Source organism: Gallus gallus, chromosome 14 (assembly GCF_016699485.2).
Source record: "Gallus gallus isolate bGalGal1 chromosome 14, bGalGal1.mat.broiler.GRCg7b, whole genome shotgun sequence".
Taxonomy (NCBI): domain Eukaryota; kingdom Metazoa; phylum Chordata; class Aves; order Galliformes; family Phasianidae; genus Gallus; species Gallus gallus.
Window position 1 is genome coordinate 4,851,622 of NC_052545.1, and position 25,748 is coordinate 4,877,369.

Below are 25,748 nucleotides of genomic sequence, written 5' to 3' on the forward strand. Positions count from 1 at the left end.
CTCCACGCCAAGCACCTCGCTCAACATTGTTCCGGAGAACGATCAGCAAATCTTCTCCTGGCCACGGTCAAACACTTGGAGCCTCAGCTTCTCCTAATGGGAACAATCTGGCCGGTTCCTGAGAAAGGGCAGAGCGCCGAGGCCAGGAGGAGAGCAGCACATCCTCCCCTCGTCCCCGGGTTCTGAAAAACACCCTCAGATCTGGGAGCTGCGTGGGAGCGCTGCGATGGGATGGGAGTGCACTCCCCCGGGGAAGCCCATTTACTGGGGGGGTCAGTGGGATTTGTAATGCCAGGCGCACTCCAAAGGGCTCTTGCTGGCTTTTTTGGTGGTCTTTTTTTTTTTTTGAAAGAAATGCTGTCGGTGTTAAAAGGCCTCCAACCCAACCTGGCTGCGCTGCTGCAGCCCTGCAGGGACCCCACACCCTGGGGACATCACTGTCCCAGCACGCAGGTGGCCCCGCTCCAGAGGGACGCCCTCCCCCCCACCCCCCCCCGGCTGTGCACATCCTGCTGGGAAAGATTTCCCTTTTGTGCTTCCAAGTCCCGGCTGAAATGAGGCTGAAAAACGTGCAAAATGCTGTTTTCCCTTCGTTTCCTTTGTGCGTTTCACAGCGTGTTCTGCAAACAGGGCACTTCCTCATAGTTTCGCTCTGGCTCTCGTGTTCGGGAATAAGAGAGGCTTTTATTTTTCGTAGGAAAAAGGGATAATAAATCAGCAGCCGGGCTGAGAGAGCCCACGAGCCGCCCATCACAATACCTGCGCGGGCTGCGGCGGCCAAAGCCGGCTGTCAGCAACGGGGCCGCAAACAGGGGGGTCCCGGGTGCCCCCCGCTTGGCACAGCGCGGGGACGCGGACCCGGGGACGCAAAGAGTTAACGAGCCGCGGCTGCTAACCGGCAAGAGCTTCTAACAGACACCTGACGGAGAGGAAAATACCAAGTAAGCACTCGGCAGCGGCGCTGCCTGCAGCCAATTTTCCTCACTTAATACGTTTCCTGCGCTCGTCCCCCTCCCTGACCCCGGCTCCTCCCCGGTGCGCGCTCCGCCGGCCAAACGGGCGCGGTGCCATCGCGTCCCTCCCGCGGACCCCGCGCGTCCCCCCGGCCCCCGCGTGCCCGACGCCAGGCGCCGCTCCAAAAGCGGACCGCGGCCTCTCCGCGGCGCCCTCCGCCCCGCGCCCGGCCCCGTAAAGCCCCCCGTCGCCCTCGCCCACCGGCCCACCCCAGCGCCCAGCGCCCGCCGCGCGCACGACGCCCGCTACCATGCGCCCGCCGTAGGCCGGCGGTACCCACCGCGCCGCGTGCGGCACGCCCGGTGCTCACCACCGACGGCGACGCCGGGCTCCGGCACGCGGCGGTACCCGACGCGCGGGGCGCGGACGGCGATGCCCGGTGCCCGTCGCACCTCGCGCGGTGCCCGTCACGCCCGGCGCAGCGCCGCCGCCCGCCGCTCGGAGCGCTCCCCGCCGCCAGGTGTCGCCGCGGTCCCGGGCAGGGCGGCGGGCGCGCGTGCACTTCCGACGGCGCTCGGTCATGCCCCCGACTTTCCTCCCCTCCCTCCCGGCGCCGCGCGGGGCTCCCGCCCGCTGACACCGCCGAGGCGCTGAGCACGGCGCGGCGCGGCGGACAGCGGCCGCCCGGGGATGGCCGCCGGGGCCGCCCCCGCCCAGCGCCGCCGCTGAGACGCAGCGGGGCACGGCCCGCCCGGTAAGAGCTGCGGCACCGCGGGTGGGAGGGGATATAGGGGCCGGGGCGGGGGGGGGGGGGGGGTGTCCGGGCAAGGCCGCTGCGCTCCGGGAGCAGCACCGGGGCGGGCCCGGGGAGCCGCAGCCCGGGGGGGAGCGGAGCGGAGCGGAGCGGGCGGTGAGCGGCGGCCGTGGCGTTGTGTTCATTCCGCGCTGGCGGCGGCGGCGGCGGCGGCATCTTCTGCGGCCGAGCTCCCCCGAGCCGCGGGGGCAGCGCCGGTCCCTTCCCTTTTCCTTCCCCTCTCCTTTCCTTTCCCGTTTCCTTCCCCTTCCATTTCCCTTCCATTCCCTTTCCATTCTCTTTCCTCCTCCTTCTCTTGCTTTCCCTTTCCCTTCTCCTTTTCTCCCTTTCCCTTTGCCTTCTCCTTTCCCTTTCCCCTTCCATCCCCATCCCCGTGCCCCTGCTCTGCATTCAGGCTGTGCTCCCATTGCATTCCGCTCGCAGTGTTCCTATTCGCAACCACATCCATCCCAACCTGGACCTCCCACCCTGAGCACGAGCTTGGCTGCAGCTCGGTGACAGCAGAAGAGCCCCTCGCTGTCCCCCAGCAGCACCCCCAACCCAGGAGGGTGCATCTTTGTACGTTTGAGTCCCCCCAGTGCAAGGTGGGCTGGGACCCCTGGGACCCCTCTGGGCCATTGTGCCAGAGCTGATTTCCAGCTGCCATTATCCCCGTGCCCCTTCTTATTACTCCCCTGGAAACATTCAGCTCCTCCCCCCTGTGCTCTCCCATTTGGGGACCTGGTGCAGCTGTGTTGCCCCCGTCCCGGTATTGGCATCCTGGGGGCTGTCTGTCCAGCTGTGATGGGGCGGCTGACGTCGTGGACCTGTCGGAGGTTTGCATTGACGTCAGAGCGGGGAGCTGCTGGGGTGCGCCTTCCTTTCCCCCCACCTTTAGTGGGGCGTGACGGTGCTGTCCTTAGATGTGAGTGCGTTTGGCTTTGCAGCATCTCTTACGGCTGCAGGTTCCTACCCGCGGTCCCCTCGCTGTGCTGTCCTCTGGTGACCTCCCCGAAACGATGCTTTCGCCCTCCCCAAAGTAGTGGGGCAGATTCTGCTGTGTGCTGCTCCTGGGACACTGCATGAAGCGAAGGCAGTGATGATGCCAACGCCTTCTGAGGGCTCTCGGGCATCACCAGAGCCTCAAGGAGGGTCTGGGAATGGTTTCCTGGAGGGTCTGGGAATGCTTTCCTTGCTGGGTTCTTTGCAGCGCATTCCTGCCCCACGGCATTGTGCAGCTGCCTTTGTTGGGGTCACAGCGTGTGTCCCCCGGGTGGCCAAGCAGCACCGCGGTGGCCCTGCGGGCACAGAGCTGTCACCCACAGGAGGGGACGCGGGTGGCATAGGTGCAGACTGACTGCATGCAGTGCCCCGGGGCTGCACGCTCAGGTGCACGCTGAGAGCATGTCTGCTGGTATCTGTCAGTGCCAGATGAAAATGGACCTGGAGCTGCCGAGAGGCAGCGGGAGAAGGACGGGAAGGAGCTCAGGGAGATGGAGAGGACAGCGTTCCCCGGAGCTCTCTGCTGGCACGGGGAGCGCAGTGCTGGGGCTTTGTGCTCGGGGCTGGGGTCACCCACGGCCCGGCTCTGCAGCTGGGAGCTGCGTGAAGTTCATGGCAGGAAGTGAGAAATGAAAGAAGAAAAAAAAAAAAAAAAAAAAAAAAAAAAAAGAAAGAAAGAAAATAGCACGACCGGTAGAAACCGCCAGGGAGATTTAGGGAAGCACCCGGCTGTGCTGGGAGCATCGTACACCGGGCACCGCAGAGCCACCTCTCCTCCCGCAGCCCTGTCTCCTCTGCAAGCCCCAGGGAACGATTGCATACAGAGTGCTTCGTTTCAGAGCCGCCACCGTCATTTCAGAGACCTTTTAGGCAGGAAAAGTGCTCTGTAGCGTGTAATTTGAAGGCTCTGCTCTGAACCTTCGCTGTCGCTCTGCTAAATGATCCTCTGCTCTTCCCAACCTTTGCTGCCTGGAAACCGGCGCCGGTGACCTGGTTCCTGGCCTCGCTCCGTGCCAAGGTGAGGGGGGACGTGGGGTGCCAGGAGCAGCCCCCGTGGGGTGTTCCTCTCTCCCGTGCTGTGGGATTTCAGCCAGTCTTCATCATCTCTCGCCTCTGCCTGAGCTGCAGAGGTTGTCACGGCTCGCCCAGGGTTTGCCAGCCTGCGGGGCCGGGTCTGGCGAGGGCTCTGCTGGAGAATGGGCGACTCCAGCTGGGCACCCCTGCAGTGTGGGAGCTGTCGGAACGGTCCTCGCGGGGCTGCGGAATTATTTTTGGTAGCAGCTTGGGGAAGGAGGCTTCGTGCTGTGCCCTCGGAGGAAGCAGCACAGCTTTGGTTTCATTGCCCGAAGCCGAGGGCAGGGCGTGCTGTGCCCAGAGGGGCTTCCTTGCCTTCTCCTTTCCTCTCCTTTGCCCTCCTTCCTGTCCAAGAATGGGTTGCCCTGCGTCCCCGTGTTGGTTGGAGCAGGGTGAGCTGCAGCTTTCCTCTTGCCGTGGGCACTGGGCAGCTCTGTGGAGGGAGAAGGAAGGGGAGAAGATGAGACGTTGGCACGTGGAGGGCTCCTCTTGCTCCGGGTTAGATTCGCTTTTGGATTCGCCAAGGCAATGGAGTCAATGTGACGTGCAAGTCGGTGCACGTCACCGCATCAGACGCGTGGATGGGGCAGGAGAAAACGTGTGAGCCATCCCATGGTGCCGGCAGTTCCATGGGGCCAACCAGAGCTGGGGATGCCGCCGTGTCCCCGAGCAGCGGCTGCCACTCACTGGTGTCCTGTCCCTGCAGCAGGGCATGGCGCAGAGCGAATAGAGTTCCCCTTCCCCTTAACCACTGGTCGCAGGGATGCTCCCGGATGCAGCCCTCCTGGATCCAGGTGGAAGGACGGGGTGATGCACACCTGGAAACGTGCTCCAAACCCACGAGTTCAGCACTGCTGGATGTGGGATGGTCCCCTACTACAGCTGCTGGGATGTGGCATCGCATGGGACCCGCGCCGGGTTTGGCTTTGGCTGCGTGGCCTCATTTTTGACAGCTGGAATGTGCTCAAAGATCGGCTTTCCGAGTTGCTTTTTTTGGTTTTGTTTTGTTTTAAATGACAGCATTTCCCCTTTAAATTTACATCTCTAGCTGGGGAACACAGAGCCTGGTGAGAGAGGGAGTGTGAGACTTTTATAAAAAGAACGAGTCGGGTTTTATTATCCCTTTGAGACGAGCAGGGAAAATCTATACTGAAGGCATGAAATAGCAATAAAAATGGACTTTTTGCCAAAGCAAAATTAATTGAGTGGATCTCAGTCCTCAAGCCTGAGCTCTGAGAGGCTTAGGAGATGGGTATGAGCCGAGCTGCCCCCTCCCAGGCTCCTTCCCCACCAGGACGGGAGGCAAAACTCTGCTCTGGTCCTCAGTGTCAGACATGGGAGCAGGGGTTGTGCTTGGGGTTGTGCTCAGGACAGCTTGGGACTGCTGGCCCGGCCTTGGGATGCAGCATGGCCATCACCTCCAGCCTGATGGAGCAGGGACCTGCTGTACGTCTGTGGTTTGGGGACCTGCTCCAAGGACATGGCCTGGGGACGTGCTCCAAGGTGCTTTTGGGGCAAAACCTACGTAGATAAGGAAACCTTCTCCTGGTTTTTGTTCCTCTGGACGCTCGGCCGCTCTGCTCTCCCTTTCTCAGGGAAGGCTGGACAGTGCACTGGGGGACAGAAGGGCTTTTTTCAGCAGATGGTGCAAAGAGGATGGAGCTGCATCGAGCTCCCAGGCCCACCAGAGACGCGGAGATTAAATAGCGAAGGGCTGAGAGGCAGCTCCAGGCGGGAGGAGGAAGGAGAGAAAGGGAAAATGGGGGTGGAAATAGGATTGGAGAGTGGAAGGGGGGAGAGGAGCGCTGGTTTGAACAGGAATCTCCTCCCACTTGATGTCTCCCCTCCAATTCGGAGGGCCTGGATTCGGTGCCATAAAAATATAGCCCTTTTCAATCCCTTATCTTGCAGGAGCAGAAACAATTGGCCTGCAAAGAAGGAGAAAACAATCTGTTTGACTGACAAACAAAAACACATTTCTGCACAAAAGGAGGAGGAGGAAGAGGCAGCTGTCTGGCTGCTGCTCCGGCTTTTTTTCCTCTCCCCTCCCTCTCCTGTCCCCTCGCTGACGGTGTCGGAGCGGAGCTGCTACCCTTGCCAGCACCGCAGCCGCCGTTCTGACTGGCTGGGTTCAATGTCAGGCTCCCACAGCAAATGTCATTGTCTGCCCCGTGTCAGCAGCCGTGGCAGGGCTCTGGGGGATCGGCAGCACTGGTTGTAGGGCATGGAGACAGAAGTGGGGCTTGGGAGGGGGAGCGGCGGCGGGGGCTCAGGGCGGCCGAGCTGGTGATGGAGGGGAAGCAGGAGAGGTCTCACTGGGGATGTGGTCTGTTTGGGGTGGGTGCCCATTGCTGAGGCTGTGTTGCTGCTGGAGCCTCGCGGATCTCCAGCTTCAGCTCCGTGCCTCAGTTTCCCCATGTGCAAAGTGAGCACGAGAGCAGGAGAGTGCTGGAGGAGAGCCAGGGGAAACCATCACTCATCATCCCGACGTATCATCCCCAAAAGCAATTACGGCAACCACTGTTGCCATCAGACAGCCATCAGAGCCCATGGGATTCCAGCTGGTCTTCATCTTCCTCAAATTCCTCCATCCTCCAAACTGCTGCCCCCCAGCAGCAGTGCTTCCCTCCCGGGTATGGCTTTCTGATGGGACTCTGCTCTCCGTGGACATGTGGAGCAGACACCCACCACGCAGCACCAACACCTGGAGCAGCAGCAGTGAGCAGGATGCTCTGTGGAGCTCTTAGCATTGCCCCATAGGGAGTCTACTACAAATAAGGGAGCACGAGAAGAAAACCTTGAAGCCACCGTGATGGCCTTCCCTGCCCTTGGTGCAGGTTGCTATTGGACTCCTCTGGAAAGCTGTTGGTGGACAGTTGGCTTTTTCCTGTTTTTAAGGAGCTGCTTTGCTCCACAGGAGAATAGCATGGAAGAAATAGGAGCTTCCAGGTGAGTTAATGACAGGTAATGATGCTCGGTTCACGAGTGGCTCACCCGGTGCCTCCATCCAGGCTGGGACTGATGGGAGCATCCAGAATTGGAAAGAGTCTGAGAGATGCAGCCTTGACTTGCTCACAGTGCCACAACAGAAGCTTTGAGGAATATCTGAGCCAAAACATTAAAGGACTTCATATCTTGTTCCCAAAATGGAGCGTTTTCTGCTTCGCCCTTCCGCTTTCATTTCAAAGGGAAGCAAGAGGAGCCACCTCTCCGCATGCCCAGCTGCAGCAAGAAGAAGACTCAGAAGCCGACGGGACTCCTACGACTTCTGTGCTTGACTTTCCTCTGCAGAACGGGAAGATGCCATGTCAGTGTGCCTCGTGATCCGGCCGTAACCTCTCGTTACCCCGCTAACGTCAGCTGACTGGGCTGCGCGGGGCTCCGTCTCTAGCAGAGCGTTGCTGTGCTGTGCTGATTTCAGGCAGGAAGAGGCCCAGAGCTCCCACGTGAGTGGCGTTTGCAGGCTCTGCAGGCAGCGACTGATGGGTTTTGCATCCTCGTATCCCATCTGTACCCCCAAAAAATGAGCCTGGGGGGAGGTTTGGTGTCTCGACCTCAGCGCTGGAGGTGCAATGTGCTGCTGTGATAGGTCTCACAAAGGGCTGAAGTTTGGCTCGGCGTGAAGCAGCCATCACCTCCCTGTGCTGTAGCGTCCAGTGCGGCCGTGGGAGCAGCAATATAGACAGAGCCAGAGCCTGGCTCAGGAAGGGATGGCAGAGGCGGGTTGCAGCCCGCTGGGATCCCACCTCCCTGCTCCAGCCCTGAGGTGCTGGCTCCCATCACAGAGCCCACATGCAGTGTGACAGCTGTCCTGGTGACGGGCGCATGGTCCTGCACCATCCCCAGCCACTGCGTGCAGCTCCAGGCACGGCCCCATCCATGCATCGTGCAGAGGGGCACTGCTCCTATGTAATGACGGCCGGTGGTGGAAGGGCTGTGAGAAATGCCTTATCCTGCACTTTTCCCCCTTTTCCACTCGCAAACTGGCCGCAGTTCTTTGTAGCTGCATTAAGCATTCAGAGTGACTGCGATTCCCCCCATCGTATTCATTATTCAAAATTGTCCTCCAGATAATTTCTGCAAATAATTCGAGGGCTTTGCTCTTTTGTGAATACTCGGGCTCAGGAATTAGAGCCCTTTTAATTGGGATCTTGCGTCACGTGCCGGCTTTGGGCTTCCCAATTGGGCAGGCTTCACTTTCAGACTCGAGGTTTGGGGAGGGAATTGTTGTGATTAAGAATTTGAAATTCACATTCTTCCAGTATCTTCAGCTGCTGCTTCAAAGCAGCGCTCTGCCTCTTCCTTTTCTCTCTTCCTGGCTAGAATTCCATGCCAGTAACTTGTGGTCCTGGAGAACATAAACACAAATGTGGCACGCCACCCGCTAAACAGAACGTCCTTAAGAAGCGGAGTGATGATTCACGGCAATTTCTTTTGTATTATTCTCTTAGCACGGGTAAAAATAAGGGTGAAAGTAATTTTACGACATAAAACCTTACCCGGCTAGGGGGCATTTACAGCATTGGGTTTATAGGACCTTCCATCCACAGCATTCGGGTGCCCAGGAGCATCCTATGGGCACACCCATCCATCCCCCGGCCCAGCAGGGCCCCGTGCTGTAGCGGTGCCCGCAGAGCAGGGCAGCACCCAGCTGCTCACCCCCTCCAGCTACGGCCGCCGATTGCCCTGCAAAATAAAACCCCTCTAAAGGTGCAGCAGGGACCCCTTAAATGCAGAGCTGTGGCGCGCAGTTAATCATATCCTCTTAACGGGTTTATTCGCTCATTAAATATTTAAGACTCGTTTCTCTTTATCAATAGTGTGGAGGCGTGCAGGCCCGGTGCAAAGATTTATGCACACAATAGGATCGGTGCGTTTGGATTTGTTTGAAGGGATCTGAGAGCCATTTAAAACCCTACTGAGGGGGACGGTGCCGTGGCCCTCCGGTGGGAACTGTGCCTCCTGACCGTGGGTTGAAGGCAGTGGGAGGGGAGGCTGGGTGGCATGGGCTCTTCCTCGGTGCTTTGGAAGTAGCTGTGCCCCTGTATGAGAGATGCAGAGGTCTCTGTTGGGGCTGCTGTGAGCTCCCCGGGGCTGAGAGAACTGCTATGTGTGGAGGCAGCACTGGTGCTGGCTGTGGGGTTGTGCAAACGGTGGCTTTTGTCCCCTCTGCACATTGCTGTCCACTCAGAGCTTTGCTGTGGAGGTTCAGATGTGAATTCCAGCTTGTTCAGGAGCAGGTGCAACATCTGTTCTTCTGCTGCTACCTGGGCTCTGCTCCTCTGGCAGGGCTCAGAGCACTGGTGATCTGTTTGGACCGTGGCACGGGGGGCACCCAGCCCACCCCATACACTCCCTGCCCTCTGCAGCCCGTCTGCCTGCAGCACCCAGTGCCCTCATTTCCCACCCGAGTCCCCTTGCAATGCTCCACGGCTGCCAGCTGCTGCCAGATGTGCTGCTCCCGACTCGGGGAAGCAATCCCTTGTGCATCGTGCCCGTTCCCTGCTCCCCCATGGCCGTGGGTTGCACCCTGGTGCTGTGGCAATGGAGAGCCGGGGCTGGGACTGCACGCCTGGAGCAGCTGCACAATGTCACCTGTACCCGTCCTTCCAGCAAGCCGGAGCTTGCAGGGACAGCAGGTCCCGGCACGCAGGGCTCTATCAGCAGCTCAGCAGCCCCTGCTCGGATCAGGAGGGAACATCTCGTGCCAAGAGCCGTCCCCCAGGGCCGCAGCTCGCAGTTGGCTCTGCCAGCAGCTGGCACCCGTTTTTCAGACCTCTTCCCAAACCCTCTCAGGAGGCGTTGGGGAGGACGGAGGGTGCAGGGGCAGCGGGCAGAGCTGACAGCCCAGGGCCGGGGGGGAACGAGCAGCTGTCAGATACCTCCCCAAACCTCTCCTGCTTTGCAACGTGCCCACTGGAAAGAAAGGATCTGACAGCAGTAAAACTGTCTGCTTTTTTTTTTTAAAGTTCTATGATAGCTTCTCTTCTCCCCCCCCCCTCCCCCCCCCCCACCCCGCCTTTTTTTTAATAGCTAATGCATCTGTCACTACTTTCCTAATGAGCTTTCCGAAAGGGCCTTGGGGACCTCTACCTATCCGTGTGGGTTTGGATTGGAGCTCTCTCCGGGGAGGCCGAGGGAATTCAGCTCCCCGTGTCACCCCCAGCTCCTCTCCGAGGGCAGATTGTCCGGAGGGAGGGAGGGAGGGGAAGGCAGCAATATCTCAGCGCTCGGATTGCTGGCGTGCACCCCCTGCAATCACAGCCAATAATGACAAAAAGACGGGGCTGCTGCCAGAGATAGAGAGCTGAGCTCCAAGCGTTACAGCAATGTCACAGCCTTGGGACTGCTGCTGGCTGCTACTGGAAAGAAATTTCCTCACAACAGGCAGAGTTATAGGAAGGAGCCATTGATTGCATTAAAAAAAAAAAAAAACACCCTCCCCACCTCTTTTTTTTTTTTTAATAATATATTTTGGCATGGATTTTCAAGGCTTTTTTTTTTTTTCCCCCCAGCCCCCCCCCCTTTCCCCCCCCCCTCCCGCCCTCTCTCTCCATTCGCCATTGAAGTTGCGTTCAATAAAACCCATCGCCCGAGAGCGTCTGTTCGGTGTTCTCAGCAGCACAATGGGCAGAGGGCTGCAGTGTGCAGAGCTCAGCAGCCTGGTGCAGACAATGAGGGGCTGGGAGCGGGGCGGTGGGGGCTTTGCCTTATGTTTTTTTTCCCACCTGCCGGCCCCCACTACTAATTGTAATCACAAAAGGCAAATGGGAAGGCACCAGAGGAGCAGGGCTGTGGTTCACTGGGGTCATGGTCTCCATCAGTCATTCTCCCAGCCTGTTGCTGGGTAAAAGCCCGGCTCCTTGGTTTGTCAAACGCGTGGTGAAAGCCTCTTCACCTCCAAAACAAAAAACAAGAGGCAAAGAAAAGGTGGAAAAAGCATGAACGTCCCGCTGCAGTCCATGGGAGACTCTCCATTGAATCATCTCCGTAGATGGGAAAATGGAGCGTTGGTGACTCAGACCCAAACCTGGGATCTCTTCCTCTGTCTGACACCGTTGGCATATTGCTCGGGTCCCGGTCCAGCCCGGGTTGAGCCGCCATCCCCGTTCAATGGGGCACGAGGTGATGTGCCATTGGCAGGGCTGAACCGGTGCCCGCGTTCCCCTCCGCAGTGCTAACCCGACGTTTGGTGGTGGTGAAGGAGCTAATGGCTATTAATGCCAGCGAGATGCTTGCAGATCTCTAGATAAAAGGTGCTCAAGGAGGGAAAATTATTATCAACGTGGGCCAAATGGCTACAGGGGATTGGAAATCTGTTTGTATTTGTAGGATGTAACCACTAAGGAGGGAGAGACTGGGACAATGGAGCATGCACAGCACTAATGGAACGAGCGTAGGAAAGAGGGTATCTCTGGAGACCCTTAGAAACCATTTCCCAGCGGTGAGATCTGCTGGGGTTGTTTGTTCTGCTTCCCAGATGAGAGCTGCGGTCGTGGACGCTTTTATCTCTTGCAAACTGGACGGGGCAGAGGGACAGAGCGTGCTGCAGGGATGCGCCCCAGGGCTCTCTGCTGGGTGGGCTCACACGTGTAACCATCCTCAGCTTCCATTTCCATCACTGTGCTGTAGAGCAGAGGAATCCGGGCAGGATGGTGCAGGTCTGGCTCCTGGCAGGGATGCAAGGGATGACTTTGGCATCTTGAGCCCACAGCGGCAGCAGGAAGGTTTCTCAGTTCGCACGTCACCGCTCCATCCCGGGATGGAGGGGGGGACACGGTGCAGGCTGAGGTGTGGGTTTAGGTTCCTTGAAGCCTGGGAGATGTGCTTTTTCCAGCCCGTTCGTTGCATCTCCCACTACAAACCCATTGCTCGGCGTGGTGACGGCGCATACCGACGCGCAGTGGTCCGGGTTAGCCGTGAGCCCGGTGGTGCCAGGTGCTGTGCAAACACAGGTTGTTCCCTGGAGATTACAACCAAGTTAGACAAGCTGTTCCTTATCTGAGGGCTGATAATGCCGAGAGCCCTGCGTGGTGCCGTGCAAAGCGTGCAAGAAAGGCAGCCTGGCTCTGGGGAGTGCACGTCCCTCTTACCCACAGTCCCTGGCTGATGGGCCGTGCGCCGTGCCGACGTCGTGCTGCCGCCTTTGCTCCGTGCTGTGCCCGTTGGCTGAGCCCCATTTTGTGCCCTGGGGAGCTGCAGCCTTTCCCACTGAAGACCTGCAGCTCACCACGCTCTTTTTTTTCCCTCCTGGACACTTTCCTTGGGTTCTTTCTTCCCTCTCATTTTCTCTACCATCAAATGAAAGGCATTCAGACCAGAACGGTTCAGTCTGCTCTTTGTGTCTGGAAAACAGAACACCAAAGACAGCTGGACCTACCCGCGATGGCCACGGCCGTGGCAACAGTGGCTCTTTGTTAGCACTGTTGTCTCTGCGCCTATCTCCAGCGTCTGGGGCCCTGTCTCTTTAAAGCTTTAGTGCGCTGTGTCAAAGCCAACAGAGAGTTCAGCTTATTAATGGATCCGCTAGGTTAATATCCCAACAGTTTTGTGTTGCGTTGGTTTGGTTTTGCTTTTGCTTTTTTTCCTTCCCCCCCCACCAGCATAGCTCAGAAGAAGGGGGCGGGGGGGGAGAGGAGGGGAGCACGGCCCCATTGGTGGGGAGGAGGGCACGGCGTGGCTCGTGGCTTTGGGGAGCGGAGCTGGAAGGGTTGGTGGGGCCACGAGGAGGTGGTGGCCCAGCCCTTCCCTTCCTGTCTGCATGTACATCTCTCTCTATCTCCTTCTCCTGCGGGGTTCCCTGCATCAAAGCTTCTTCCAGTTCTTATGCTAATGAGGTGCATTAATGCTTAATGACTGTGAACAGGCTTGTTTAATTGCACCTATCTGAGCAGGAGGCACGTTGCTGTATAAGAGGGAACGACCATGTAAGCAGCTGCATGCCCTCCTGGACAGTCTTAATTACATGTAAAACTGATGTGATCTAAACCACCAGGCTGGTGATTAGTTTAGTGAGGCAGGTGGTACTTTGCAATTCAGTGCCTCGGAAACTCTAGAGCAAGTGAGATCAGATTCTTTCGTAGGCTATGGAGGATAAGGCAAGCCCTGATCATCCTTGAATTTGATGTTGGGTGGGGACAAGCACGGCATAGTAGATTAATTTAATTAATTTATTGCAGTTAGTTTGCAAAGACATTATCCGCCGGCGTCTGTGCAGAATACTGAGCAGTCCCATTAATGCAATGCTATTTTGCCCGCAAATCCTCTCTCCCCACCCCTTACAGGAGGAATGAGCTGCGATGGTCTCAGCTTTCCGCAGCGTTATCTCGCGCTGTTTGAATGCGACCGATTGTCTGAACTACAAAGGGGCCCGGCGCTAATGCAAAGCCATCCCTATTGGCACCAGACCTAGATTAATGACTCTGCATGCATTGCCTTGGCTCGAAACTGGATTTCCCTCCAGCAGCTCCTGGCGCTGCTGTCTGTGCTCCCGGATCCGTGCAATCGTTCGCCCGGCGCGGGCGGTGGGTCCAGGAGCAGCTCCAGGTGTGAAGGCTGCGAGGTAGGGGTGTGCAGGTACAGAGATAGCTGTCAGCGCAGCCATCTGCTGCTAATTGCCCGTCCTCGCTGCTGGCGGTTATTTGTTTTGCTGTTATGCACCAGAGGGGGATTGAAAAACAAGAAATCAATAATTAAAAAATAATAATAATAATGAAAAAAAGCAACCCTCCACCTTTCTTTTAGGAATCGGTTTGGGCAGAGGAGTCGTAGGATCGGTAAAGTTGGCGAAGGCCACGAAGTTCATCAGGTCCAACTGTTAACCCCTCCCCACCGTGCCCACGAAGCACGTCCCCGTAATGTGGCAGCACTTCGGGGTGCTGCTGCTCTCAGTGGCCCCAGGGAACGTCCCCATCCCCGTCCTCATCCCCATGCAGACCCTTCCTCTCAGCCTCTCCTGCCCCTCCGTTCCCTGTCCCCATCCCGTGCGCTCTCTGATCTCTCCCTGCCCGCCGGGGCCCCTCGGGAGGCTCTTCCTGACGTTACTCCCACAACAACCACTTCCTTCCCCTCCTGGCAGCCCCCGGCTCCTCAACCGTCCCCGGCTCGCCCTGTCCCTTGCTATCTCCCCCAGACCCTTCTTTTGCTTCTCCCCTTCCAACGAACTGTTTATTTTGTGACAGCGCTTATCTTGGATTCAAAGGCTCTTTCTGTATGCAGAGAACCCACAGCTGCAGGGCCACCGGGTAGGAGGCGAGTCCATGACCTACATTTCCCCTCCCCTGCTTCCAGAGCCCCAATGTCCCCGGCACCTGTAGGGTTTTAGGATCAGAGAACCAAAACCTGCCATGCTGGGTGGCTTTCCCCCTCTCCAGCCCAACCTCCTCCAGCCACGTTGCTTTCTTCACAAATTGAATCCCCGCTGCAGTTCAGGATTGCTGGTGGGAAGGGAGGGCCCAACCATGGCATCCTGCTGCAGGGCTGAACCCTGCTCTGAGGGGCCATGGTGGCCCGCCTTCCCACAGGGGGAGATGGAGACCTCGCCATATGCCTCCTCCTTGTCTGCCCCTCATCTCCATCCCTCATCTTGTTCCACCGGGTCATGTTTTGTGTCTCCCTTGGCCTTGCCATGGCCCTGATGGCAGACGTTGGGTGGAAAACAAGGCTTTTCCATCGTGACCTCACTGAGGTGGTCCTGAGTCACCACACAAGAGGGCCCTGTTGTGGTGCAAAGGGCCTTGCCGCCACGTTGGATGTGGCCGCCATGTTGGACGTGGCCGCCATGTTGGACATGACTGCCATGTTGGACGTGGCCGCCATGTTGGACATGGCCGCCATGTTGGACGTGGCCGCCATGTTGGACATGACTGCCATGTTGGACGTGGCCGCCATGTTGGACATGGCTGCCATGTTGGACGTGGCCGCCATGTTGGACATGACTGCCATGTTGGACGTGGCCGCCATGCTGCCATCCCCTCCCCTGGGCTTAACGAGGCACTGTGGTGTTACGCAGAGAGATGTCACAAACCCAGCACCTCCACCATGTCATTGTTTGGGGCTGGGAGGGCTCAACCCAGAGCTGTCTGTGGGTACAGCAGCCTGCTGCCCAGCCACAGCCCCAGCAAAGCCTTTTTTTAGCGCTCCCCTGTTTGCCAGGCGCACTTCCTTTCTTTTGATTCTTACCACCTACATACAGTCTGACTGCAACAGCAAGGAAAAAAAAAAAAAAAAAGAGAATTGCAACATTCAGTCGAAGGCTTTTCTGTCTAATGACGTTAAATTTATTAACCAAAACTCCAGCTGCACCAGGCTGGGATCTAATAATATTCAGGCTATGGAGACATCAAGTAGAAAGAAGCTTAAAGCCCTTTTTATTTCACAGTAAAACTGTCAGTAAATAACTGGATTGTCTTGAGACTGAGAAAATGGGGATTTATCTTCCTGAACATGAAAAGTGTGCTTATTTTTTTTTATCAGCTTCAAAAAGCCCCAGCAACCTTGATTTTCCTTCCACACCGTTCTCAGCAGCTCTGCCAAGCCCCAAAACCACACAAATCAAGAGACAGGCTCTAAAGATATTTTTAATTAAATTAATTCCTTTTCCTTCCTTCCCCATTTCTCCCTCGTCCCCTCCTCCATCCTCTCTTTCTCTCTCCCTGTGTCCCCAGCTAATGACTTCTAAGCACTGTGACATTTCAGCGCTGGCTGTCACTAACACCACACCTCCGTGCTGGTTATAAATTGGGCACAGAGACATAAAATTCCCCGCAGAAGGTCCCCGTTTGATGATATTCTCCGAGGTAAATCTCCAATAGCTCCCTGTTTTCTTTAATAACGCTAATAGGCATAGATTAATTAAACTGTTATATTACTTCCTCCTTTCCACCAGCACCAGTTAGAAATCTTATTACCTGCTCCTCTCCGCTTGCCTTTTCCCCAAGGTGGTTCTATTCCAACCAGTTACCAAGGTTTCTCGGAGGCTGTAGCACGAGGTGAAGCTGCGGATGGCAGATCCTGCCTGCAGCCCCCCGAACCCCACCGACCCCATTGCAGCGGGGTCGGGATCGAGCCCGCTCCGTCTGAAGCTGTTCTGCCTTGAAAGCAACAGCGGGGCTATTGTTGAGTCTGGATGCCCCCTCTAAAAGGGACCACAGCTGTAGGAACAGGAACTGTATACATCCATCAACTCCTCCAGGGCCCCAGGATGTATTAGTTAAGATTGCGGGATAGCATGTCTCGGCGCTGCTGAAGGGCTCCTTTGAATGACACGTTGGATATACTGTTGCACATCTGGCTGCTGTATTATTGGATTGCTCTACGGTTGCGTTTTCCAGACCGCGGGAATGCGTCGGTCCATGGGGGGGGTGGGAGTGGGGGTGGGGGTGGGGGGGGGGGTGAGGGGGATGCATCCCCAGGGTGGGGGTGGGGGGAGCGATGCTTTCACACAAAATGCCGTGTTGCCATTTGAAATCCGCTCCAGAGCTTCCTGCTCTAATTAAATTTGTCACCATCGTTACTATAATGCCTGCCATTCCTCCGGTGCTTTTTTTTTTGTTGTTGTTGTTCCCAGGGATCCCAAATCATGACAGAGGCAAGGGCAGAAGCTCCGGGTCTTCCTTTATTTCAGAGCAAACCCAGGAATTTGTGGTGGTAGGAGCTGCCGGGAGCCGAAGCACGGCGGCAGTGGTTTGGGGCACTGATTCCTGAGCAGGGGACGTGCGGGGGTTTGAGCATCTCTTACCCTTACACATAAGGCATCCCCCGGGACCGCTGATTTGCGGCAGTGCCTTGTTGTCGCTCGGCTCATCCCACCGTCAGCCCCCCCCGCACCCCACACGCGGAGCCCCTCTGCATTGCCCCGCTGCGGCCGGCGGCTGCTCTGCGCCGGGAGGATTCGCTAATTACTGTCGGCTCTTAATATGGCCCCTGATGCCGCCAGAGCGGCGTGAAGGGCTCGGAGCAGGAGGCACAACCTGCTCCGTCGTGTCTTCTGTGTCAGCCTGCGACGAACTGAATGCAAAAAGGCTGTCTGAGCTGCAAACAGCGGAGCCTTTGGAAATTTAAAGGTGCAGAGCGAGGAAAACAAAGGCGCAGCAGCGATCGCGCTGCTGAATATTCATCCCCGATCCCGCGAGGAGCGGAGCCCGTGAAAGCGTGTGGGAGGGACCTTGGGCTGAACCCCGTCTTGGGCTCCAGCCCAGATCGGAGCGAGGAGGGCAAATTAGTCCTTAATGCACATATATCTTAGACTAAAACCCGATAAGGGAACTCTCCTATGTTAATTTACCTGAGTTATTTACTATACTGATTGCTGAAGGTACTCTGATTAGCGCATGAAATATTTCTATACCTTCGGTCTGATTAACCCATATCTGCAAAATAAATATTTGTCTCATTATAGTTATGTGATCGTGCAATCAAAAAACCCCGCCGTAGCGGAAAAGGGAGCGAGCATCCGTGTGGGAAAGGCAGGGAACAGTGGCACAGGGAGTTTGGGGAGCAGCGCGGAGCTGTGCTGTGGCCCTTTGTGGTCAGAGGAGGGTCAGCCCTTGGGAATCACAGGGCTGAGTCCCAGCAGGATCCCAGCCTCCAGCTTGCAGAAGCAGAAGCAGGGAGTTCCCGGCAGCGCGCTGCGTGTGCCAGGCTCCCAGACGATCTCCTAAAATAGCCCAGCGCACCAGGCGGTGGCACCGGGGGAGCACGCGGAGGATGGAGTGTTCGGTCTTGCTGGCCCAGATCCGGGGAGAGGAGGGGGGGGCTGGCAGCTCCCTGCCCAGGGCAGAGATGGATGGAAGCACGATCTGGGCACCGGGTGGCAGGGAGCAGATTTGGGGCAGCCGCCGGTGCCGGCAGCGCCGTGCATGCAGAGCCGTAAGTCATCCGGAGGATGCTCTTTTGCATATGTTCGGATAGGGAAGGAGAGGAGTTTTATGGAGGCTGTGCAGAAGAGCTAAGTCAAGAGGTTGCTTTATGGCTCGCGGGTCCCAGCGTAGAGAGTGGAGTATCCCAGATGCAGCATATAGCAAAGCCTGGCGGCGCCGCGGAGCGCTGCTGCAGCGCAGAGTGGCTGTGAGCACCGCTCTGCAAAAGAGCTGAAGTCATTTTTCTTCTAAGGGCAGGGGGTAGCGGGGAGAAAATATGAAGGCAGCCCTGTTGCTAAGGAAATCTGCTCTTTGTATGGTCGTACATTTAGGTAATGCTAATGAAAGGCCATATAGTAGCGAGGTGCAGATGTCAGCACTGTGCACTCCTGGATATTTGATTAGCATTTCTTTGACTTTGCCTTCTCTAACAGAAATAACCGAGTACTGGATATTAGGAAAATAAAATCCCCCTTCTCCTCTGCCAGCCCCACAGCGCACGTACGGACAGAAAGGAAAAACCTCACCAAAAATAAGATGCTCCATAACGAATGCGTGTTTCCCCCCTCCCTCGCAAACCCTGGAGAGGATGAGAGCAAACATGTGATGAGAACAGAAATAGTCACATCACTTAATGCATTGCTGGACGGGACCCAGCCGGCACGGCGATGAACCTGGCAGGAGACCCGATAGCAGCAAATCAGCATAGCATCCTATTGAATGGCTGGTGGCCCACGCTTGTGTTAAACCTCGGGACTGCAGCTCGTTGAGGTTTCCCTCCCGACTCCGGCTGCTTTTGGAAGCAGAAGCTGTGCGTGCTCTATCCAAGCACCCAGCGCGCTGCAGAACTGCTGTTGTTTGCATGTGTATGTGCATGGTGTCCTAGCACGGCTCCGGTGTTCTGCTCCGTGCTGCTCTCTGGAGCACTGTGCCCTGCTCAGGAGCGTGGCTGGCAGCATGAGTCAGCCCTTCTGCTGCTCGCAGGGGTCGAGTGGCTGTCCCTGTCTGCGCGTCACTAAGAAAAGCACCCAGAAATGTAAGCTCTCAGTGCTTGCATGTCATGTCTTAAAGACCAGCTGCTCTGTGTGAGACTTCCCGAGAGCGAGAGCGCTTGAATGGAGCCCTTATATCTCTCTCTCTCTTTTTTCCTCTCTGCACCGTGGGTTGTTCCTTGCTTTTTGCTTTTGCTCCCCGGAGGGAGTCCCTGGGAAGTGCTCCGGCTCCTGCGAGCAGCGTTGCCTTCGGGGCTACCTCCAGCAGTGGGGCAGGAGGTGCTGCTGATGTCCCGGTGCCATCCCCGTGCCATGCTGAGCTGCCCCCCGGGGTGGCAGCAGGGAGGCTTTCTGGGTGCTGCCCCTCCCTCTCTCCGTTGTGCAACGTCCCAAGGGCAATGACAGCAGTGCTTACGTGGAGCGGTGATATTGGGAAAGTATGCAGTCATTTTGAACTGTTCTCCTTGTGGCTCCCCTCCCTTAAGGTGGTTCCCGTTTCTTCTTCACCGTCTCCCAGCACGTTCTGGCAGTACCTCGCAGCAGCCCCTGGCTCAATGTCTGTGGGTGCTGTGGGTGCATGGGAGCCTGTGCTCCTGCACAGGAGCCACATTCCCATCAGAGGGCTCTCCTTTCCCCATCCCTCCCTTCTTGCTGTGGTGATTTTATGGCTTCCTTACCTTTACTCTCGGTGGCAGCAGTGTTAGCAGTGGGTAGGTTTTGAAAGCAAAAGCACAAGGAAGGAGGCTGCGGAGCCTCACCTGCTCATGGGTGCTCTCCATCTCCATCCCCAGTGTGACTGTCCCTGGGCTCAGCGAGAGGGGGGGACAGAGGCACCCGGGGGAGGGATGCCAAGGCACCCAGGTGCTGTTTACTCCAGAAGGATGGTGAAAGGATGAGGCTGCAGTGGAAGGAGATCTGCTCACACGTGCATGAGAACAACACTAAAAAATACATGGTGAAGGTCACAGAGTCAGGCACCGAGCGCATAACAAATCCTGGTGTTAAGACACCTGAGCGGCTTACAGCCAGCAGAGCCGTGACTTCCTTAGGGCCCTGCCTGCATTCTGCAGCCACGAGCTGCTCTGCAGCTGTGCCCCACTACCCGGTGCCTAACCGCAGCGCTGTGCTCGCTGTGCACTGTGCATGGCCCACGTGTGGGATGGCACTGCTCCTCCTGGGCTGTCCTCGGGTGGGAAGCGCTGAGTCTGCCCTCACCTCCTGCTTTCCCTTCTCTCTCTCTGTCCCTTCTACCTCCAGGCTGGAGGATGGGGAGGGTGAGCAGGACGCTACCAGCAGGTTGTTCTCCATCTCTTCTTTGGTTTGACTCAGCTGAAGGCAGAGTTCAGGACATCTGAGCTGGACTGAGGGATGCTGCTTCCCGTACCTGATCTTGGAGATGGGGCTGGGAGTTATCACGGCTTTTCTTAGCAAGAGAGCCCTCCACCGGGGCAGTGTGCTGTGGACATAAAAGGAGATCTGCAGAGGGATTGTTTTCACCCTGAATGCTGCTGAGGAACGTGTGTTTCGCTGATAGCAATGGGTCTAAGCTGATTTTCTGTCCCAGGAAAGAGAAAGCAGAGTGATCTGGCTGTAAATTCTTCCCTGGCTTTGCTGGGGGGAAAACAATGAAAAACCTCCCAGAAATGCTGGGCATGGGCATGGCGTGTGTCTGCTTCACTGCTACACCCACAGCTACAGCCCTGCGTTGGTTTGCCAGAAAATTGGTGGAGTGTCCAAGGAAGGATGGAGGCACTGGGGGTCCTCCTGGGTACGTTGTGGTGAGACGTGTATGGAGAGGGGCTGAGAGAAGGGATGGAACCACCATAAAAGCCATGCGGCAACTTTGCAGCAGCTGAGCGAGAGCTTTCCAGCAGGACCCATAGATTTCCTCCCTCCCAGCATGTGCTGAAAAAGTACTCATAAATATCCTAGCCGCTGCTAACCTTCCTTTTCTGCTGGGAATTGCCATTAGCTGCTAAATTCAGTGTTTTACATATAAAAAGCACTGAGACTTAATTCCGCACCATGCTTCCTTCAGAGTCCTTGTGAAGGGACGGCTCTGGGCTGGATTGCAGCTGGAGGTGCTGGAAGGGGGAGGCCATGGTGCTGCCCAGCACTCAGCACTTCCCAATGGCGGCAGTGGTCATCCCCACTGAGCGCACACACGCGATGCTCCATCCGAGCCCTGGAATGGATGGAATTTTGCATCGTTGCCCCCATCGTGTTTCATACCCGTGCTGCAGGCTGGGCATGGGGAGATGGGGATGGCCGCAGCCAGAGCTGGGAAGTGCTGGGAGGAAGGGCCATGGCATGGCTTGTGCTTGTGGCTCTGCTCCCAAACACTGCAGGGTGCCGGCCGCAGGCAGCGGGGTGACGCAGAGCGGTGTTGGTGTTTCCATGAGGATGCAGTTACCTGAGGACAGGAAGGAGGAGGGGTTGGAGCTGGAAGAAAGGGCCCCGCTTGTGTTACGCATCGCTGGGCCGCGAGGAGCGCGGGGCTGTTTGCTTTGGAGCCGTGGGTTGGTTGGTTGGTTGGTTGCTGTGTACGGAGCGGTTTGTGTGCACGTTGCTTAGGGGCAAACAAAAAAAAAAATGAAGGGAAAAAGAAAGGAGAGAAAAGCTGGTTTTCCTGGAGACCTGTGCAGTGCAGCTGTATTGGGAACAGAGTCATTCTCGCCGCAATGGGCGCAGGGGTGAATCCCAACCCAAGAACTCGGCGCAGCTCAGCGCCTTCCGTTGGCCATCCCAAGGCCATCAGGTCTGTGCTGTGCAAAGAGAAGTGGGGCTGAGCCCACAGGTCCGGGCAGGGCTGCGTGTGGCTCACGCTCAGTCGCGTCCTCCCTCCGCCAGCCCCAGGGTGATTCCCGCTCGCTGATAGGAGCAGCTCTCATTTTTATCCCGGAGGCAAAAATCACTGGAAATAATGCTTCATCACTCTGAAGGTCCTGACACCACCCTCAGCCGCTGCATCACAACCTCCTGTCGCAACGGTGATCCGCGTCTGTGTCACATCTCGCCTCGCAGATAAAAGCTGCTCCGCGGGCACCTTTTGTACTGAAATACGGAGCCTTTAAAACGGGAAAGAAACAACAAAATGTAGGACGCCACACAAAGCTGACCCACTGGGGACCGGGGAGGGGGGGGGGAACCGCAAAGAGGAGGGCTTGACACACAAAAATTGTTTTGTTAACAAAGCATCATTGTTCCGCTCTGAATCGGTTTGACTGGAGTGGGAGAAACACCCCATCTGGAGACAGATGGAGGGCTCTCCGGCTAAAGGGGCGGCTGGAGGAGGGCTGGTGGAGGGCATTGTCTGCAGCACCTTGGTGAGGGGGGCGAGGGGCTGTGCCCCCCACCCGCTGCCCCTGCCCTCCCCACGTTGCGCTGGGTGCTGTTGGGGCTGCAGGAGGTGCACGTCCCCTCTGCAAAGGGCAGAGCGGTGCAAAGGGTTTGCTTTGCTTCTCGTTGCTGCAGCGCCGGCTCCGGCTGTGGGAGGATGCTGCAGGGAGATGGGGGCAGCAGGAATGCAACCTGGAAATGCATTGGGAAGGGCTGCGCTGGGGTCCTTGGTGGCTGCATCGGACCCTCCCCAGCAGCTCCTGCTCCCTCTGCTGCTTTCCACACCCGCTGGGAACTCCAGGCTGAGTTCTGCTCCTGCCAGCGCTTGGAGGGATCGCATCCTGCCCGCCGCATCTGAATTCCTGATTACTTGCTAATTGCTTGACACACTCTACTTGCAATGCAAGAGACAGGCTCACGTCATCCTCTGTGGTTTGCCAGGGGAGAGTGTGAACCTCTTTTTGACTTGCCTTGAAATAGATGAAAAAGAATAGAGCTTGATATGATTAATGTGAAAACTTCGGCTCGGTTTCCTGCCTGGGCATCTCGATGTTACCATGCCATGTTTTTGGAGGGCTGGGGGCACCGTCTGCCCATAGTCCCCATCCACTGGGGACATTTCAGGCTCCTGCAGCAGGCCACGGCATCAGGGAAGGATTCAGGTGGTTGCCTCGAGGCTCTGCTGAGATAATACCTCAAGGGCTCCTATTCAGACCCACTGGGGCCTTTCCATTTGCATGGCGGAAATCTATTCAGATGCACTGAGAGCAGGCGGTCACCCGTGCCGGAGGACCAGAGAGCGCAGGGCTTACGCACAGCCATGCAAAAGGAGAAGGTGATTTTGGTTCTGGGCTCAGGGCTGCTCCTGCCAGTGCCCCATTGTCTCCTGGCCCACGTCTGTGAGGCACAGGGAGCGTGAGGGTGATGGAAGGTGCACGGCGTATCGCACTGTGCAGCCCATGAGGATCCATGATGGGATCCATCTCAGAGATGAAGGTGGCTTTGGGGTGAAGTGTGGCGCAAGGGAGGAACAGGGAGGATGCTGAGCTTGTTTAGCTTGGAGAAAGCTCTGGAGAGACCTCACTGCGGTCTCCTGGTACTTGAAGGGAGCTTACAGGCAGGAGGGAAACAGACTTACACAGTCTGATAGTGATATGACAGAGGGGAATGGCTTTAAACTGAAAGAGGGAAGATTTAGGTTAGATGTTAGGAAGAAATTTTTTACTCAGAGTGGGCTGAGGTGATGGAACAGATTGCCCAGAGAGGCCGTGGATGCCCCATCTCTGGAGGTACTCAAAGCCAGATTGAATGGGACCCTGGGCAGCCTGATCCGATGGGGGCCAACCAGCCCATGGCAGGGGGTTGGAAATAGATGATCTTGAAGATCCCCTCCAACCTAAGCCGTTCTGTGATTTGTAGAACCTCCAGCCTTGCTTTCTCTCTGCACAGGATGGGGATAAAAGCACTGAGCTCCTCTCTGGGGGCATGAATTAATGCTTCTGAGAGCTGCTGGGGAAGAGGTGCTAGGATAAGCACAGAACAGATTAATCTGCAGCGACTTGGCGTCTCAGCATTGATGCTGATCACTGGTGTGAAGGCGCTTGGGGAGGTCGGGAGCACGCAGGCAGTGTGGAGCAGAGGCAGAATCCTTGAGATTGCTAAAGACTGTTATGATCAAGTCCAACTGCTGACCTGTCCCCACCATGCCCACCAAACCATGTCCCCGAGTGCCACATCTGCCCAAGTCGAGGAGCGGAAGCTCATTAGAAAGGGGCAGCCTGCAAGCTGGTTTGGTGCTGTGGGTTTGCAGCCTGCTCCTCTTGGTTTCGTGAGAAAAACACTGCTGTGAGCTGTGCTGGCCCTCCCTGCCGCCAGCAGGGGAATGTGACAAGCTGGCACCTGGAGAGGGCATGGAAAGCACCGAGACCTGGGGTATCCAGTTACAGAGATGGGGCTGGAACAAAAGAGATTTCACCTCCAGAATCAATTCCTCTCCATTTTCTGGGCTGTGCACGTGTGAGTGCGTGCGGGTGAGCACTGCTGAGCTCCAGCCGGGCTCTCCTCAGGAACGCTGGTTTTTCCCAAAACAGAGAGAGCAGTGTGATCCCCGGGGACACGTCTGCAAATAGCAAGGCCAGGCTGGGTTTGCAATGCCTGAAAGCCATCAGCAAAGCTGGGCGCGTGCTGCTCGCAGCCTTTCCCTGCTCCAAGTGCTGGTGCACATGGTTCCACAGGGGTGCCAGCACCTCTGCTCTCCACCGCACAGCTGCCCAGCCAGAAAAACCCAGCCCGTTTTCATTGACATTCCAGCTGTGCCGGGCACCAGGATGCATTAACCCACAGCTCTGGGCAGGATTTGGCAGGATCCCATGCCCCAGGTTGCACGTTGCTCCTTCAGGGGCTAAATGGGCTCATTTATGGGGTGTTTTTTGACACTGCGCCTTCTCCTGAGCACCGCTGGGGAGGAGCCGTGGAGAGCACAGATGTGCATCCCGAGCATAACGCCACGAGGTTCCTGATTTAAGGGCTGTGATTAACCTCTTTCTGACGGTTGCTAACCAGGTGCAGGATCGTAACAGGGAGAGGAGGAAGCTCAGCGAACGCAGCCAGCTTTCCTCTGTCACCTGGAGCTCCATACGGGTGCCATTTTCTGCCTGGAAATCTGGGTTTAGGGTTTGTGAAGGGCTCGGGGACACTGCTCTCCAGATCCCATCTCCTCCTTCCCTGCTCAGAATCCTACAAACAAGGCGTCGGCGCAGCTCAGTGCACAAGGCTTGGGGTGTGCGTGCATGGGGATAAGGCAGAAAATCACCTTGGATCCCACCTTGCTTGGGGGATGTTCACCAGACAGACTCTGCGTCCGGGTGCCCCTGACAGCAGCAGGACGGTGTGGGGAGGAGAGGATAGGAGCATTTTTCCATGGTTAGGCGTTAAAATGAGCGTGTTGCAGCTTGTGTTTTGTCGTCAAAGGTTAAATTGTGCTTTGTTGTCAAAGGTTAAACCCAGAGCTGGCAAACTGGCTGATTTGTAGGAGATTTGGCACCGTGAGATCCGAGGCACACATTCGAGGCATGGCGTTGCTCGCTGTGCCTCCAGCTCCTCTGCCCACAGCTGGTGCCAAATCGAGCTGCAGATGTCCCTGTTCATTGCAGGGGAGTTGGACTGGATGACCTTTAAAGGTCCCTTCCAACTCAAACAGTTCTATGATTCTGCGATGCCAGCTCCCAGCTCTGCTGTCCATGGGCAATGCCATATTTCACCCTTTTCCCCCACCACTGCCCTGGTGTCACGTTTGGGTTGAGATCAGCCTCGAAGTCGGCTGCAGGTCGGCCAAATCCTGCAGCATTTCTCCGTGGGAATCCGAATATATGGGCACACGCGTGGCTCACACAGAGCCCGGAGCCCTCCCCAGCCCCTCACCACAACCAAAACCCGGGTTTTTCCACTGAAGAAGACTTCACTCTGGATATCCCCAGACAGAGAGCGGCCAGCACTGTGCTCTGACCGGCTTACAGAGTCAAGTGTTGTCGATCCCTTGGAGCAGGGGAACGGCGAGGAGAAAATGGGCCTGGGGGAAGGCAAAGAGGTGATGGGCTTGGGAAGCGGGAGGAGACAGAGCAATTTGTTAAAAACAATTAATAGTTGCTACAACCGAGGGTTTAAACTGAAACCAAAGCCTTCGGGAGGGTGGGAATGAAGTGGCTTAAGATTGTTATTTCATTGCTTAATTATTAT

General features: G+C 56.8%; 1 protein-coding gene across 4 annotated transcripts in view; it reads left to right on the forward strand.

Annotated features, from left to right (window-relative positions):
- The first annotated feature begins 502 nt into the window (after positions 1-502).
- Positions 503-25,748, forward strand: part of RAI1 (retinoic acid induced 1) — a 61,216-nt gene continuing 35,970 nt past the window's right edge. For 2 of the 4 annotated variants that reach the window (XM_015294408.4, XM_015294410.4), the window contains exon 1: positions 1,564-1,708. The gene's annotated coding sequence lies outside the window, so the exon portion shown is untranslated. Of the gene's footprint in view, positions 942-1,563; positions 1,709-3,454; positions 3,768-25,748 lie in introns of those variants that run through there. The other 2 variants (XM_046901035.1, XM_046901036.1) reach the window with 2 other exon arrangements.